The 14,442-nt window shown below is 36.6% G+C and overlaps 1 pseudogene; it reads right to left on the reverse strand.

Annotated features, from left to right (window-relative positions):
* Window positions 1-2,054: 2,054 nt before the first annotated feature.
* Window positions 2,055-14,442, reverse strand: part of LOC125153212 (atlastin-1-like) — a 128,496-nt pseudogene continuing 116,108 nt past the window's right edge.

Below are 14,442 nucleotides of genomic sequence, written 5' to 3' on the forward strand. Positions count from 1 at the left end.
AAAAAAGAGCAAATTAAATCCAAAATAGGCAGAAGCAAGTAAGTAGTAAAAACTAGAGCAAAAAAATAATGCAATTGAAAACAAGAAATCAATAGAAAAAGAAAACAATATCAAACACTGTTTCTTTGAAAAGATTAATAAATTTGAGGAGACTCTAGCCAGGCAAATTAAGAAAAAAAGAAAAGGAAAAGAAGCTGTAAGTATCAGAGATGAAGGAGAAGGCAGCACGGCATATTCGATGGACATTAAAAAAAATATAATAAGAGAATACTGAGACCAACTCTATGGCCACAAGTTTAATAACTTATGAGAAGGACCAGTTCCTTCAAAGATAGAATTCACTAAAGTTTACACAAAAAATAATACATAGTGTGAATAGCCCTATATCTATTAAAGAATACAAAATAATAACTAATAACCTTGCAAAATAGAAAGCACCAATCCTGGATAGGTTCTCTGGTGAATTTTGCCACACATTTAAGAAAAAAACATTATATGAATTTTCTATAATATTTTTAGAGGATAGAATCAGAGGGCATACTTCCTAACTCATTTTATAAGAACAGCATTACTCAAATACCTAAACCAAAGACATTACAAGAAAACTACAATATCTCTAATGAAAATTTACAATAAAATGCTGGTAAATCATATCCAACAATGTATAAAAATAATTCTGCATGATCAACCAATTGGATTTATCCCAGGTGTGCAATGAATTTTCAACAATTGAAAATTATTGTAATCCATCACATCACAGTCTAAAGAAGAAAAATCACATGATCATATCATTAGATGGAGAAAAAGCCTTTGACAAAATCCAATACTCCTTCATGCTTAAAAATTCTCAGTAAACTAGGAATCGAAGAGGACTTCTTCAACTTGATAAAGAAAAAATCAATTAAAAAAAACTTGCAGCTAGTATCATATTAAATTTTGAGAGACTTGAAACTTTCCTAGTAACGTAAGTAACAAGGTATGGATGTTCCTTCTCACCACTGTTTTTCAGTATTATACTAGAAGTCCCAGATAACGTAGTAAGACAAGAAAAGCAAGCAAAATGTATGCAGAATTTAAAAGAAGAAAATAAAGCTGTTTTTCTTTGCAAATAACATGATCATTTATGTAGAAAATCTTAAAAATATACAAAAAGCTTCTTGGGCTGATAAGTGATTATAGCACAGATGCAAGATGCTAGGTTAATATAAAAAAGTTAATTGTGTTCCTATATAGTGGCAGTGAACAAGTGGTATTTGAAATATAAAAAAATCACAATATAATTTACATTAATGTACAAAAATGAAACAATTAGGTAGAAATCTAACAAAATATGTATATATACATATAAGGAAAACTACACAACTCTAATGGAACCTATCAAAGAATAACTCAATAAATAGATATTCTATGTTCATGGATGTCATCATTCCCAGCTACACTCCCTACTACAAGTTACAGCAATCAAGACAGTGTGATGTTGGCAAAATAAAAGATAAATAGGTCACTGGAACAGAATAGAGACCCAGAATTAGACCCCTGTAAATAGAGTCACCTCATCTTTCACCAAGGCACAGAGAGAAGACAATAGAGCAAGGATTTTCTTTTTAACGGGTGGTGCTGAAACAACTCATCACCCATATGCAAAATCATGAATTTCTATACAGACTTAATAACTTTCACAACCTTTAAAAATATGGTTTAATTATAACCCAGTGATAGAATTTAGTAAATTTGAGAACAGAAGTACCAGTGTTGTAGATTGACAAATACTTTAAGTTATGACAGCCTATTTGAACACAAAATCAGGAAATAACATACTAACAAAATGATACAACCATGTATACATACATCTGCTTATTAAACACTGAAGTAAAAGAACTGTACCATTTTGCAGTCTTCAGAGGTGTTTGGTGTTTTACTCTGTTCTGATAAAAGCAATTTGAATGTTTGCATAGAGATATAAAAACTTAATATTGAACTGAAAATTGGTTACACATCTGCATTTTTAAAAATTTGAATTAAATTTTCTCCCTTGCTGGTGGTTTAGTAGAATCTTACTTTGGAGCAGGAAAACATTGATGATACAGATTTTTTTATCAGTTGCTGCCATACTATAAAGCTTATAAAAAGGCCAAGTCCCACAAGGGTGTACCTACCTGATCTCTTACAGCACCCAGCTGTTGGTATTCTCCAGAGTTGCAAATATATGCCCTGGAGCACAGGGTGATAAGGGTCAATTCCATTATCATATTGCATAGTTGAGCTGTAATGTCCAAACCAATGAATCTAGTTAAACCAGCAATCGCTCATATGATAAAGATGACAATAAACAGGGTGGTGTGGTATGAGCTGTATGGAAGATATTTTGCTATTATTGTGCTTGATATACTGGATGTAGAGTTTATCTGTTTTACTCCCTAACTGCTGCTAATAACAGTAGCTACATTCTTCTTCATACATCTTTTTCACCCTTCAATATAGTTTTACAAATTCTTCCTTAAGCTCCAGATATTTGGTCTGCAAGTCAGTTGGGACCAGAAATGGTTTCTTGTAACCACAAATCTTGTTGTGTTGTATGTGCCTTTACCAGTTGCTATGGACACTAAATTGTTAGTTTCTGCTGTGGCCTATACATGGATTTGGGATTTGGTAATTCTTCACCTTGATAGATTTTTATATAAACCTTGAAGTAGTCTGCCAGACCTTGGAAACTGATTTTATTCCCTTTGAATTCTTTTTTTCCCTTTATTTACATTTTCTTTCTTTTTTTAAAAATATAATTTATTGTCAAATTTGCTAACATACAGTGTGTAAAGTGTGCTCTTGGTTTTGGGGGTAGATTTCTGTGGTTTATCGCTTGCATAAAACTCCAAATGTTTATCCCAACAATTGCCCCCATCAATGCTCATCACCCATTTTCCCCTCTCCCCCAGTCCCCCATCAACCCTCAAATTGTTCTTTGTATTTAAGAGTCTCTTATGGCTTGCTTCACTCCGTCTCTGTTTGTAACCATTTTTCCCCCTTTCTCTTTCCCCCATGGTCTTTTGTTAAATTTCTCAAGATCCACATATGAGTGAAAATATATGATATCTCTCTTTCTCTGAGTTATTTCACTCAGCGTAATACCTTCCAGTTCCATCCACGTTGCTGCAAATGGCCAGATTACATTCTTTCTCATTGCCAAGTAGTATTCCATTGTATATATATATAAACCGCATCTTCTTTATCCACTTGTCAGTTGATGGACATTTAGGCTCTTTCCATAATTTGGCTATTGTTGAAAGCACTGCTATAAACATTGGGTACATGTGCCCTTATACATTAGCACTGTTGTATCCTTTGGATAAATTCCTAGTAGTGCTGTTGCTGAGTTATAGGGTTAATTCTGTTTTTTAATTTTTTGAGGAAGCTCCACGCGGTTTTCCAGAGCAGCTGCACCAGTTTGCATTCCCACTAACAGTGCAAGAGAGTTCCCATTTCTCCACATCCTCGCCAGCATCTGTAGTTTCCTGATTTGTTCATTGTAGCCACTCTGACTGGCGTGAGGTGGTGTCTCAGTGTGGTTTAGATTTGTATTTCCCTGATGATGAGTGACATTGAGCATCTTTCCATGTGCCTGTTGGCCATCTGGATGTCTTCTTTGGAAAAGTGTCTATTCATGTCTTCCACCCATTTGTTCACTGGATTATTTGTTTTTCAGGTGTTGAGTTTAGGAAGTTCTTTATAGATTCTGGATACTAACCCTTTATTTCATATGTCATTTGCAAATAACTTTTCCTGTTCCGTCAGTTGCCTTTTACTTTTGTTGATTGTTTCCCTTGCAGTGCAGAAGATTTTCATCTTGATGAGGTCCCAATAGTTCATTTTTGCTTTTAATTCCCTTGCTTTTGGATATGTGTCAAGCAAGACATTGCTGCAGCTGAGGTCAAAGAGGTTGTTGCCTGCTTTCTCTTCTAGGGTTTTGATGGCTTCCTGTCTCACACTTGGGTCTTTCATCCATTTTGAGTTTATTTTTGTGAATGATGTAAGAAAGTGGTCTAGTTTAATTCTTCTGCATGTTGCTATCCAGTTCTCCCAGCACCATTTGCTAAAGAAACTGTCTTTTTTTCCATTGGATATTCTTTCCTATTTTGTCAAAGATTAGTTGGCCATACATTTGTGGGTCCAATTCTGGAGTCTCTATTCTATTCCATTGGTCAATGGTCTGTTTTTCTGCCAGTACCATACTATCTTGATGATTACAGCTTTGTAGTAGAGGCTAAAGTCTGGGGTTGTGATGCCTCCTGCTTTGGTTTTTTCTTTCGGTATTACTTTGGCTATTGAGGGTATTTTGTGGTTCCATACAAATTTTAGGATCGTTTGTTCTAGCTTTGAGAAGAATGCTGTTGCAATTTTGATTGGGATTGCATTGAATGTGTAGATTGCTTTGGGTAGTATCGACATTTTAACAATATTTATTCTTCTAATCCATGAGCATGGAATATTTTTCCATTTCTTTGTGTCTTCAATTTTCTTCATAAATTTTCTATAGTTTTCAGTATACAGATCTTTTACATATTTGGTTAGGTTTATTCCTAGGTATTTTTTGGTTCTTGGTGTAATTGTAAATGTCATCAATTTCTTGATTTCTCTTTCTGTTGTTTCATTATTTGTGTATAGAAATGCAACAAATTTCTGTACATTGATTTTGCACCCTGCAATTTTGCTGAATTCAAATATCAGTTCTAGCAGCCTTTTGGTGGAGTCTTTTGGGTTTTCCATGTAGAGTATCATGTCATCTGTGAAAAGTGAAAGTTTGACTTCTTTGCCAGTTTTGATGCCTTTTATTTCCTTTTTTTGTCTAATTGCTGATGCTAGGAATTCCAACACTATGTTAAACAACACTGGTGAGAGTGGACATCCCTGTCGTGTTCCTGATCTCAGGAGGAAAGCTGTTAATTTTTCTTCATTGAGGATGATATTAACTGTGGGCTTTTCATATATGGTTTTTATGATGTTTAGATATGTTCCTTCTGTCCCAACTTTCTTGAGGGTTTTTACCAAGAAAGGATGCTGGGTTTTGTCAAATGCTTTTTCTGCATCTAGTGATGGGATAATATGTTTTTTATGGTTTATTTTACTAATGTGATGTATCACATTGGTTGATTTGTGAATATTGAACTAGCCCTGTAGCCCAGAATGAATCCCACTTGATCGTGGTGAATAATTCTTTTTCTATGCTTTTGAATGTTATTTGCTGGTATCTTGTTGAGAAATTTTGCATCCATGTTCATGAGGGATATTGTAATTCTCCTTTTTTTGTGGGGTCTGTGTCTGGTTTGGAATCAAGGTAATGCTGGCTTCATAGAATGAGTCCAGCATTTTTTCTTCCATTTATATTTTTGGAATAACTTGAGAAGGGTAGGTATTAACTCTGCTTTAAATGTCTGGTAGAATTCCCCAGGTTAGCCATCTGGGCCAGTACTCTTATTTGTTGGGAGATTTCTGATAACTGATTCAATTTCTTGACTAGTTATGGGTCTGTTCAAATTTTCTATTTCTTCTTATTTGAGTTTTGGTAGCGTGTGGGTGTCTAGCAATTTGTCCATTTCTTCCAGGTTGGCCACTTTGTTGGCATATAATTTTTCATAGTTTTCTCTGAGGGATTGATTGTGATAAACCCATTTTCATTCATGATTTTTATCAATTGGGCCTTCTCTATTTTCTTTTTGAAAACTCTGGCAAGTGGTTTATCAATTTGTTTATTTTTTTCACAAACAAGATCTTAATTTCATTGATCTGTTCTGGTTTTTCTTCTTTCCTTCCTTCCTTCCTTCCTTCCTTCCTTCCTTCTCTCTTTTTTTGTATTCTGTATTGTTTATTTCTGCTCTGATCTTCATTATTTTTCTTTTGCTGCTATCTTTGGGGTTTCTGTGTTGCTCTGCTTCCAGTTCCTTCAGGTGTGCTGTTAGATTTTGTATTTGGGAGTTTTCTTGCTTCTTGAGATAGGCCTGGATTACAATGTATTTTCCTCTTAGGACTGCTTTGCTGCATCTCAAAAGGTTTGGACTGTTGTGTTTTCATTTTCATTTGTTTCCATATATTTTTTTTAATTTTTTTTTCAACGTTTATTTATTTTTGGGACAGAGAGAGACAGAGCATGAATGGGGGAGGGGCAGAGAGAGAGGGAGACACAGAATCAGAAACAGGCTCCAGGCTCTGAGCCATCAGCCCAGAGCCTGACGCGGGGCTCGCACTCACGGACCGCGAGATCGTGACCTGGCTGAAGACGGACGCTTAACCGATTGCGCCACCCAGGCGCCCCTGTTTCCATATATTTTTAAATTTATTCTTCAATTTCTGGTTGACCCATTCATTCTTCAGTAGGATGTTCTTCAACCTCCATCCATTTGGAGGTTTTATAAACATTGCTCTGGTTGATTTCAAGTTTCATAGCATTGTGATCTGAAAATGTGCATGGTATGGTCTCAATTTTTTTATATTTAATGAGGGCTGTTTTGTGACCTAGTATGTGATCTATCTTGGAGAATGTTCCATGTGCACTCGAGAAGAATGTGTATTTGGTTGTTTTAGGATAAAAAGTTCTGAATATATCTGTCAAGTCCATCTGGTCCAGTGTATCATTCAGGGTCACTGTTTCTTTATTGATTTTCTGTCTGGATGATCTGTCCCCTGCAATTAACACATTCTTACCAGGCGTGGAGGGGTGTGGTTTGGTGTAGGCAGGTTCCACATCCACTGGGGGCTCCCTGTCTAGTGCCCTGAGGCCCCACCTTGTTGGTGATGGGGAGAAAAATGGCGACACCCCAGTCTCCCTTCCATGGACCAGGTGTCCCAAACCACTCTGTTTAGGCTGTCTTCACAGTGCTGTGGCCACTAATGAGGCAGTTTGTCCCACTTTGCTGAGTCCCCCAATGTCTTAAAGAATTGAACCCCAATGTCTTAAAGAATCCCACTGCAGTTTCCCTGGTTTCAGGGAAAAGCCATCCCACTTCACAGTGCTGCATGCGTGGTTTGTCCTGCTCCACTCACTCTCGCACCTCGCTGGCAATCGGGTGGGGTTTAAACCTCAGTGTCTTAGAGTATCCCATTCTGTGTGCCCCAGTACTGGGTAGTGCCACTCCACAAGGCTGATATTTTGCATCTGGCTGGCAGGAGCAGGCAGTCTTTGTCCTTTGAACAGATATATACCTTCTTCCCACAGCACTCCAGGAAGGGGATCACTTTTTCCCACTGCAGACTGTGCCTCTGAACTGGTTACTGAGCCCGGGGCTGGCTTATCTCTTCCCCAGGTGTGTGAACTGGGCAGCTGGCCCCAACCTGGAGGAAGCCCCACAGTTAGAGATTGGATCTTTCTCTGTCTGGTAGGAGGTTTTTCTCTTGTGCAGACACAATCCTGCCCTTCCTCAGCCTCTCTTTCTATTCCCTTTGTCTCTCTGTAGAAGGGGATCTCTCCCCTCTGTGTCTATGCAGCCCATTTTATCTCTCCCGGTTCAAAATCACGTACCTATGGCCCACCAGGTTGTCCCTGTGGGTCCCTTGAGATGTCTTTGTCCCTCGGAAGCCTGGACTGTTGGAATTCAAAGTCCTTTGGCCTCAACACTGCTGTGTTTGGGGGACAAGGGAACTTTGGGTCTCCCTACTTCTCTACCATGTTGGATCTTTCCACCCTTTGATTTCTTTAAAATCTAGGCTCTCAGGACTAAGGCATACAAGAAATATGTGTTTTCAAGTTTTGATGAATTCATCATCTATTTCTTTAAATTTTCTATCAAAGTATGGATTGGTAGCTATTAAACCAAGATGAGGTAGCAGAAAACAGTGTGTTTTCAAACAGAGTAGATGTGTTTTCAAACATTCTGTAGTTATTCATGTTGGTTCTCTGAAAACTTGAAGTTTTCCAAAAATCTGGTGCCACCATCAGCTTCCCCAGATTCATGCGGGGAACTTTAGTTCTTAAAGAAATAATATCAGGCCTTGAAATGGCTTCAGGAATATTCCCCCGTCAGGAATGTTTCCCAGCCATACTCATCAAAAAGCTGGAGATTCTGAAGATCATTCTCTTAGACATTTTAGAATTGGTTATATACCTGTATTAAGCTGATCATTTTGCTGAGGGCAAATACTGTGGATGAATCTTTCAAATTGACTGTCAAAGGTTCCCTGAGCATCTATCAATAACACTGCAACCGTTTTACCATCAGGCTTATTGAAAAGGAAGACGACGACTCCATATCTCAATTATTGTGCTCTCTCCTTAGACCTCTCTGTGAAAAACCAGTCAGTGGTTCATTATAATGTCCAATCCAATGAACTAATACCTGATTGTACATGTATTTCAACATGAACTCTTTCAGAAATGATTTTCCTTTCATAATGCTCCAGCGACAGATATAGCAATAATCTCCGTGACCCTGAAAGCCTCCAGGGGAAGCACTTGATTTAGTGTGATCTCATCTATCTCAGAGGAATGGTCATCTTTGACAATGAAGACTTGGACTGGTCCTACGGTGACAGAACCTCACCACCATCAGTGTTCAGACCACCATGGCCAGAAATTATAGGGACTAAAACAGCTCAGGTGGATTTTCAGGAAAAACAATAACAACAACAACAACAACAATATACGAATATAGCTCAGAAGAGGAGGATCCAGTGGAAAAGGCAGGACTTTTCACAAAAATTAACGCATAATGGATTCAAGACCTAAGTGTAAACAACAACAGCAACAACATAAAAATCCTAGAAGTTAACATACAGGAAAATATAGATGATTTTGAGTTTGACAATGACTTTTTAAATTCAAGGATGAAAGCATAATCCAGGAAAGCAAAAAAAAAATAATAATAATTGGTAAACTGGAATTCAATAAAATGAAAAATTTCTGCTTTGCAAAATACATTGTCAAGAGAATGAAAAGAACAGTGACTGGGGGGAAAATTTCCAAAGGATGTGTCTAATAAACGATTGTTATACAAAGTATGCAAAGAACTCTTAAAACTCAACAATAAGACTGGGGTACCTGGATGGCTCAGTTGGTTGAGCATCCGACTTTGGCTTAAATTATAATCTCACCATTCATGAGTTCATGCCCTGTGTCTGGCTCTGTGTTGACAGCTTAGAGCCTGGAACCTGCTTCAGAATCTCTCTCTCTCTCTCTCTCTCTCTCTCTCTCCCCCTCCCCCAATGCTCCCTTTCTCAAATAAACATTAAAATTTTTTTCAAACATTAAAACAAACCTCAGCAATAAGAAAATAAACAACCTGATATAAAAACATGCCAGAGACCTTAATAGATAGCTCACCAAAGAAGATATATGGATGACAAATAAGCATAAGAAAAGATGCTCCACATTGTGTATAATTAAAGGAATGCAAGTTCAGACAGCAATGAGATACCACCGCATACCTGGTAGAATGGCCAAACTCCAGAACACTGACAACACCAAATACTGGCAAGGATATGAGGTAACAGGAACTTGGATTCATCACTGTTGGGAATGTAAAATGGCACAGCTACTATGCCAAACAATTTGGTTGTTTCTTAAAAACTAAACATATTGTTACCATACGATCCACCAGTCATACTGCTTGGTATTTACCAAAAGAAGTTGAAACCCTATGTCCACACAAAAACATGCACTTGAATGTTTATACTATTTCTATTCATAATTGCTAAAACTTGTAACAACATTGACATCCCTTTGTAAGTGAATGGATAAAGTAGGTACATCTAGATGATGGAATATTACTCACTAAAAAAGAAGTGAGCCATCAAGCCATGAAAAGACATGGAAGAAAATTAAATATATTACTAGGTAAAAGAAACAAACCTGAGAAGACTACATACTGTGTGTTACTAACTGTATGACATTCGGGGTAAGGCAAAACTATGGAGACAGTGAAATGATCAGTGGTTGCCAGGGGTTAGAGAAGAGGGGATAAATAGAGTGTTAAAAATTCAGTGAAACTATTCTGTTTGATACTATAACGGTAGATACATGTTATGTGCCTTTGTCTGAACCCAAAGAATGCTCATTGCCCAATGCCAGAAGTGAACCCTAATGTAAACTATGGGCTTTGGATAATAATGATGTACAATTCATCACTTGTAATAAATGCACCTCTTTGGTGGAGGATGCTGACCATGGGGGAGGCTATACATGTGTGGGGGAAGGAAGCTTATAGAAAAATCTCTGTACTTTCACTCAGTTTTGCTTTGAACTTAAAACTGCTCTAAATATAAAGTCCATTAAAAACAAAAGTCTGCCAAATCTAGAAGAGAGAGCATGGCCATGTCAACACCTTGATTTTGGCCTTCTAGCTCTGGAACTCTGAAAGGATAAATTTCTGTAGTTTTCTTTGGGCCACCTATTTTGTGTTATTTTTTTATAGTTTTGTTATAGTAGCCCTAGGAAACTAAGAATAAGCATAGATAAGTTATCCTGGATGGTTTGGTAATTCTCACCTACAAATACATGTGTCATAATGATGATGATGATGATGATGATGATAAGGATGATGATAATGATGATTGTTGGGAAATAGGTTCAAGAATTCCTTATACTTACATAAGTATACATATTACATAACTTACACATGCAAGTTAAAGATTACTGTCTGATTGTTTTCTCCACATTCACATGTGTAAGATCTTGTTTTCTTCGTGTCCACCATGTGTATCAGATCTTGTGAGCTCAATAAATATGGAGACAAATCCATGTTTGGGGCTGTCCCAGACATTAGCCTCTCTCGTATTTAATTTTGCATCTGCTCTCTTGCTGGACAAGAGAGGACTCCAGACTAACAGTCTGCGACAGATGATGATGATTTAATGTAGGGTGGGATGGAATGTTGCAATGGAAAACATGCCTTTACCATTACAATTTACTTTATATTAATCTGTTCAAAGTTTCTGTTTGAATATTTGATGAAATTGTTATGTCATCTCGTTTCATTACATATTTATTAATAGAATATCAGTAGCAATGATAATGACCTCTTTTTGTTTAGCAGTTCTTCCTTTAGCTTATCTTTCCTGATAAATTTTCTCATATACAGCAAGGAGAAACAAGGGACATTCTTAACACTTTGGATGGAAAATGTTTAGGCAAAATTCTTTAGCACATTTTTTGTCTTACACATTACTACAGGCAACCATATTGCTGAGCTCAATTTTTGCATAAGATTTTCTTCATTTTCCTTTAAGTCTTTGTGTTCTAGGCACTTTAAACTTTTACCAGCATTCTGCTTGCTTCCAAAGTCATTCTCTTATTTTAGAATTTGTGTCATTGTAGCATCCCATTTCTTACATGCTGAATTTAGTTACGTATTATTTCATGAAAAAATGATCACAAATTTAGTAGCTTAAAACAACAAACATTTATTATTTTGCTGCGGTTGGATAACTCACTCCCTTGTCATATGGCCCTCTCTGTTGGCTCTGGGTATCTGCACAAGATGGCAGCTAGCTTGCTTCCCTCAGGAAGAATGATCCAAAGGACAGGACCTAACGTCATTTTCAAGTGATATGCCATCACCTCTGCTGTATTCTATAGTCACACAGATGAATCCTAGTACCGTGTAGGAGATGACTTCATAAGGGTCTAGAAGCAAGAGTTGGGATAAGGGAATCTTTGGGTCTAGCTCCTACAGCTATTAAGATATAATCTCCATCAACACCATAGCGATTGGGCTTTATCAAGATTATTAACATGAAGTCTGCTGGATCTTCATCTAATAGTGGTCAGTTGAAATGAATACATTGAGATTTATTATGTAATAGGAATTTCTGCAATTTGATTGTGTGGGTAATTGGTACTTATAATCAAAACTAACAGACAAATGATTTAAAAATCTGTATCAATATGAGGTTTCACTTATAATATATTCCAACTATCCTGACACTTGAGGAAAACATTATAATGAAGATCATTTTTATAAGTGGCATCTTCTTAATCTTGGTTTCAAATGAAGCAAAAAATGGTATCGAAGGGCTTATTTGGACTAATGGTGCAGTCCAGTTATTTCAATTAGAGTCATCCAGCTACTAGTGAGCTGACTGTATTATTGGAACAGTCCCTTTAAACTACTGACCAAGTCTTGCCAGGCTCGGCAGGCAGCATCTAATGTGATTACCTCCTAATGTGTTACAGCAGTTAGGAAGTCTATAAAACAATTTTAACAGGATTTAGAAATACCACTTCTATAAAATGGGCAGACATAAAGTTAATTCTTTAACGCATTTCATTAAGAGAAAAGTGTTTACTTTCCTCTCTGCAAACAATCCACTCATGAATCTGGAAAGTATCACCTGAGAATGCTACTGAAGTCAATAAGATCAAATAGAATAATGACAGTTATTGTGATGGTAATTCTACAAATTCTATTCCAAAATATATTCCCCTATAAGAGCTGCTATAAACTATGCTTGGATTTAGCCATCTTGGCAGAAGATTTAAAAAGAAAAGACACACTCACAGCTATGCAATTAGAGGAGAATCACACCAGCAATTAGTTGTAGAGTAGGTGTTACTTCTATGTTAGCATCTATTTTCAGTTATTTATGCTTTGGCTGTTTTCGTTGTTTCTTTCTTTCTGTGAGAGTTTTCCGTCAAACAGCACTGTCTGAGTTCATCTGTGATAGAGTCCCCGAATGCTCATGTTAGGAGGAATTTTAACCTAACCTTGCCAATTTCTGTTTAAGACTTTTTTTCCCCTTTGAATCAATTGAGGTTTACTTCTGGAATTTGAAGCCTCTTCTGAACTTAAATAGCTTTAGTGAAAGAACTCATTACCATCTGAGGGAGGACTTTCTACAACAAATCAACATGGTCAGTTATTCCTCAACTGGAGACTCAGTTTATCCACCTGAGTTTCTAAATGTTGACATAAACTCTACCTGTGTTAGCATTTAGCCTGAATCTCATTCCTTTTTCACAAGACAGTCCTTTAAATATTTATGATAGACCTTTTTGCCTTTTTGTAAGTGGTGTCACCTCATGAAACTGAAGAATACCCTCATATTTTGACTTGCTTAATCAGGTTATCATTGATTTTCTTACGACAGGATTATATTTTTGTTTTTGTTTTTGTTTTTATTCTTTGTGCCCTTAAAACATCAAGAAGCTGCTTGATTGCTGTATTTTTACATATCGTGAGGGATTTGGTCCTGGTGCCAATGACATTGAAGGGATAGCTTTAGTCAAAAAATTTTGGTAGTCTTCTACTACAATATACTTCTTAACCCATGGTGGCACATGGGGATGGCTGAATGAAATAATCTTGACAGTTTGCATGGTAATGGAAAACTGATGAGGGCAGATGTTGATTTGCAGAGTCATAAAATATAAGATCAAGAGGAAAGTCAAATCACATGTGAAGAATGTAGCTTTTTAAGGAATTGACATACCCAGAGTGATGTCAAAATGAGACAGGAAATTAAGATGGGGGCTTTGTAAGTTAAACAGTATATATGCACATATATTGGCATTGAAAAGCAGTTACTAACTTCTACAGTTACAAGAATCTGAGTAGTACTATTCGAGAATGTTGGGGACATTTTGGGGACATTTCTTCAATAGTTGAATGAGAACCTGGGGTAACAATTCATGTTTAATTCATCCAACATTCAGTCACCAGGCATTTATCTCTTACTTCTTTTGAGACAGGAAATGTTTTGGTAGCATGTTTTCGGTACACAATGCACAATTTTAGACAATGGCATAACCACAAATTTATTAAAGTACTACGATGATCATAAAGAAGGCACAGTATGCTGAGTTTGAAGTTCCAAGAGGGCTTTTATCTAAACTATTTTATTGACTAGAAAATACATTTTATAATAATGATTATAAAAGTTTTATGAGATTGTTTTATGGTGTACATTTTTTATAACTTTAAAAATACCAATGAGAACTTGCATTTGCCAGCTTTTCTAGGGTTTGCTTACAGCGACTAGACCCTAATTTATATTTTACTTGCTCTAATTGGTTCTCCTCCAGATTCTTTGCTCTGGGTAAAATTTCAGATGTCACTGGAAGGGAAATCCGTAAGAAAGTCATAGAAATGCAGAACTTTTCATGTAATCCAACTGAGTAGAGCCAGGCTAATCCTGTCAGTGAACTTTGTAAACAGAAAGTAGTGTATGCTAAATTTCTCAAGGACCATAGTAGTGAGGTGAGGCTACTAGGTTCATACTATAGAACTAAAAGCAAAGCACTGAAAAGGATTGCATTTTATAAGCCCCAAATAATAGCCACCAGCACGAGTGATAATATAGTTTTTAATGGGAAAAAAAACCAACTTGTTTAGGAAAAAAGATATGTTTTTTTTTTTTAATTAACAGAGCTACTAGATATTATAAGAGTTGCTAAATGTTATTCTAGAATCCCCTTTAAAAATCATATTGTAGGGGCATCTGGGTGGCTCAGTCAATTGAGCA

The sequence above is a fragment of the Prionailurus viverrinus genome, chromosome A2 (genome assembly GCF_022837055.1).
Source record: "Prionailurus viverrinus isolate Anna chromosome A2, UM_Priviv_1.0, whole genome shotgun sequence".
NCBI classification, from domain to species: Eukaryota; Metazoa; Chordata; class Mammalia; order Carnivora; family Felidae; genus Prionailurus; species Prionailurus viverrinus.